Here is a 4,430-nt window from a genome sequence, read left to right as displayed (position 1 = left end):
GTCCATTCTAACTAAGGTCTCCTAAGGTCAACAATGGCTCTGATACCAACTTGTCAACACCCGGATTTTTAAGTCCAGATGCCTATTATGCCATTCCTCGCAATCCCAGGAATATTGTTTTTGCGAGACATAATAGATTGATATCACAACACATCATTCATTACATACCATAATCGTCTTACAAATAAAGGATCACATGATCCAGTCTTATTACAATAATAGAAGTTCTATTGATCCATTACATAACACATAGCGGAAGCGAAAGTAGCGTAGTAGTAGTCCATCTATTCCACAGGCAACTGTTGACGTCAGGAGTGATCCTAGTTGTCGTAGACGTCCTGCTGTCCTTCTTAGGGTTACGGTACTCGTCTTCATAGTCTGGCCATTTGAATAGCCAGGGACACAGCCATGAGTACTTTAAAGTACTCGCAAACTAATACTAAGGTAAATACTATCAACTATAATAAGGGGGTTCTAAGCTCTAGTTTCATTTGCATAAAGCCAGTTTTATTTCATAAACACTTTACTAATCAAAGCCTCTTCATTTTCTTAACTAACTCAAGTGGGAACATTAGTGTCATTCCCACAAATCAGTTGTGATTCAAAGTCAATGTCACCTTTCAATTCAAATCACAAGTCACCATTCATATTTTTGGAAAAGTTCTGATGACGGAACAGTATGGCCTTTCCAACTGTCCATAACCGCGGACGCGGCTATTCGAATAGGTTTAACTCTGCAGAGGTTGTACACTTGTGCCACAACAATTGCAATAGTTCGTCAGGTAATCGGCCTGATTTATCGTACGCGATGCGCGAACTACCAATCCTAACCTTTCATTTACATACTCTAGTATAGGCACCTCTCCCCATGAGCTTGGCCTCCGGTGAAAACCGCATGATCAACCCGAAGCGCACAGGGCTTGGGCCGGACATTCACCTCATTTCACGTCATTTCACATCACTTCACCAGTACGGAGGCAGCCTCAAGCATAACCCCTATGACGCTTGTTCAGAGGGAACCCATACTAAAATACATAAGTTTCCAGTTAAGCCTTACCCAGATTCAGGTATTGTGGGGGTACTTGTAAAATTGGAATGGTATCGCATCCGAACCCAACCATCAGTGTTTTAGTAAAATTCACCAAGTCATTCACCAGTCATATTCACCTTCAAAATCTCTCAATAGAATGACTCATCATTCCAAGGTTTTCAAAGTCATTTCAAATCACAAGTTCCCAACTAGAGTAGTCACTTTTGATATTGAGCACTAGCAACTAGTCCTGAGGGGTGCTAAGTATCTTGGAGCTTGCTAGGCTAAGTGTGATTCTCTTGTACTACTCTATAATTCAACCAAGTAAATCATAAATCAAAAAGTAACTTTGATAACTGAAATCAAGTAAAACTTGTAAAGTAAAAACTTGGGATAGGTTCATAAAGTAAAAATGTAATGGTGCCTTGCTCTAGTAGAGCTTTGCACAAGGCACTACAAGAATTCCGGTCTATTGCAACAATATTTATTGCCACGACCTTTTTTTGTTGCAATAAAACGTAATATTGCCACCAAATGACGGTTTGTGGCAATAACCCCTGTATTTTGCCACAATTTAGTTTCGTTGCATTAATTTCCCTTTTTGTTGCAATAGAGGATGCATATTACAACAAAACACGGTGTGGTGGTATTAAAGTGGTGATATTGCGACAATTACTGTTCGTGGCATAAGTTGGGCATGTTGTTGCAATAGAGGCTAGGTAATGCAACAAAAAATGTATTCGTGGAAATATACGCACATATATTGCAACATAATTTCCATGTTGCGTTTGGTGCTCACATCGTTGCAAAAGGTCAGCCTCGTATTACCACAAAATATGTATTTCATGGTAATAGTGAATATTTTGCCTCAACTCCATTATGTTGTAATAATCATTGCATATTGTGAATTTTCCATGTGTTAGTGCATTTTTATTGAAATCTGATTAAAGAGGTGTGTCTTATATTATTATGGTATAATGATATGTTGACTGATTAATTTTATTCTTCTGGGCGGCAAATTAATGATATGTTGATTGATTAATTTTATGCTGAGCGGAAAAATTTATTTGCAAAAGGAAAGATTCGAACCTTGAACCTGGGATATGCACATCGTGGATGCACGTACTACCAACTACTCCACTATTGTTTGTTGTTAACTACTGGAAGCAAAAATATTTTGTACTAGTCTACACGCCTCGATTTCTATTAAAGAAACCAAGAAGCTACAGATGTTCCACCAAAACACAACAACCTCAAAAAAATTTCCTTTTGGATTACAAGCTAGATTCAGACGAAGAAACTAAAGAAAATAAAGAAGAAGGAGAATGCAGTAGAATCTCTAGCAGTTTTAGCTCTCCGTCCCCAACTCCATATCCCTTGATTTACTTCTTCCACTACATCCACGAATGAACAGCTTATTCTGGGAATAATCCACCTAGGAGGCTGATCTAGAGGAGCCTAACTGAATCTTTCTCTGTTGAAAACCTGAAATTAAGTAGCCTAACTGACAGCGTGCATGTCTCTGTTCAAAATAACTACCAATTGATTGAGCTGATAGCAGGGAAACAACTCAATTACGTAGTACACCCTAGGCCGGAGATGCAACTTGTCAAAGGGAATTCACCTAGATTATTACTATACCAAAAGCCTGTCAAGATGACCGTAACTCAATCTTACGTGTGTCGAAAGTATGAAACTGATTAACTAGCTAGCCTAACTCACATAATGACTATTGCAGAGAATTTAAAATTAACGAGCCTAACTCACACGATTAACCATCCCAGTAATCATCATCAAAGAGTAAACATTAAAACTGAAGCCCAGTTCTCGTGGTTGTGAGCTCTGAAAAATACTACTGGTTGCTTCAGGTGCCATGCAGTTGGCATGAGTATCTCTTTGTTCAAATTAACCACTATAATCTACCAAAAGAATCCTGAAGCTTAGTGGTTCATACTGATGTTCACAGTAAGCTGAATTGAAGAGGTCTGTGTTCTTCGGTCCAACAGGGCTTGCCTAACTCCCGTTCTCATTGTAGACGTCCACATCCACTCAGCTCCAGCAGCTTAGCGCACAGCATGAACTTATCATTTTCTTCCTGTTTCATTTGCAAAGAACTCAAGAGTTGGATCCATATTATTTTAAACCCGGACAGATCTGAACTCTATCCCAAACACGAAAAGTCATATCATAAGAAACACTGAAAATTACAGGTAAAAGACATGTGTGCAGTTCTGGGATAGCCACATTGAGTATGCATAATCATGTAAACTTCCCCGTAATAATCATGCACATGAAATAGCACCTCACAAGATTGTACATGAACCAAACATGGCATACATGGCATGTCAGCTAGCAGAAAAACACAGCAACATCACATGTTAGGGAAGCGTACAGCAAATGCAAAATGTGACTGAATTTGTATAAAAGCTTTTCTGTAACGTGTGAACAAGTAGGCTGATCCAGCTATGAATCCACAGTAACTACATATATGAACTGCTCTGAATCTGTTAAATGACTAAATAATTGAAATTCAAGAGTCTAATAGGTGAGCCACCAGACACGACGGTTCCGCTAGCTTATGTTCCCTTTTGCGACAACAAATGAGTAAGCACGTGCGCCTTGTTTCAACCTGTTTCACATCAGATTAAACCTCAGGAGGTGCTACTCATAGATAAACATGAACAAACTTCAGGAATATGTATTCATGGCTTAACATGTGGAAAATCTTACCAAGATATTTGAAACTACACAAAGAACCCGTTGTCATCATCCAATTCTTCTTGTCCCAAAGGAGCAACATGGCCATCATTTATGTAAGCATCATCATCATCGATATCATCATCAGATTCGGAGTGAACATCTTCAAACTCAACAGGTTTTATACTTTTGATGACAGAAGCATCAACGCTGGATCCTTCATCATCGTTTCTGCACCAACTAGTGATCTCTTCAGGTACAGTAATTTCTGGGACTATTTCCGCATCGACGACATCCAGTACGTCTGCGTCACCGCCTTCATCGGCTTCAGCAGCTTCATCAAGGCCAACACCATTTAAAACAGAAGGAGCAAACAAATTGCGTGGATTCATTTTAATAACACTTGCCCAATCAGGGTTCTTCACATCTCTCACATAGAAAACCTGTTGAGCCTGGAGACCTAGAATGTAAGGGTCTTCCTTGAATCGGTGTGCAGTAGCCTGGAGCAAACAAAGGCGGAGAGGGTGGAGAAGGCCGCGAGGAAGGTGGAGGAGAAGAAAAATGGCGCCGGGTCACGATCGTCCTCTCCTCCTCTCATCCTCCTCCTTCAAGTGGACATCCACTCCGGTGTCCGACACCACCAACTCTTCGGACTTCGACTGGGACTGACATCACCTCCATTACCCTGCATCAAATACCTAGG

The 4,430-nt window shown here is 40.1% G+C and overlaps 1 long non-coding RNA gene across 1 annotated transcript; it reads right to left on the bottom strand.

The window, feature by feature from the left end:
- Positions 1 to 3,408: 3,408 nt before the first annotated feature.
- Positions 3,409 to 4,220, bottom strand: LOC127348859 (uncharacterized). Its single transcript, XR_007879989.1, has 2 exons — positions 3,761 to 4,220; positions 3,409 to 3,659 (listed from the first exon to the last, which is right to left on the bottom strand). It is a non-coding gene; the product is annotated as an uncharacterized lncRNA (long non-coding RNA).
- Positions 4,221 to 4,430: the final 210 nt, after the last annotated feature.

This window comes from Lolium perenne, chromosome 4, assembly GCF_019359855.2.
Source record: "Lolium perenne isolate Kyuss_39 chromosome 4, Kyuss_2.0, whole genome shotgun sequence".
NCBI lineage: Eukaryota > Viridiplantae > Streptophyta > Magnoliopsida > Poales > Poaceae > Lolium > Lolium perenne.
This window is presented reverse-complemented; position numbering and strand designations above follow the sequence as displayed.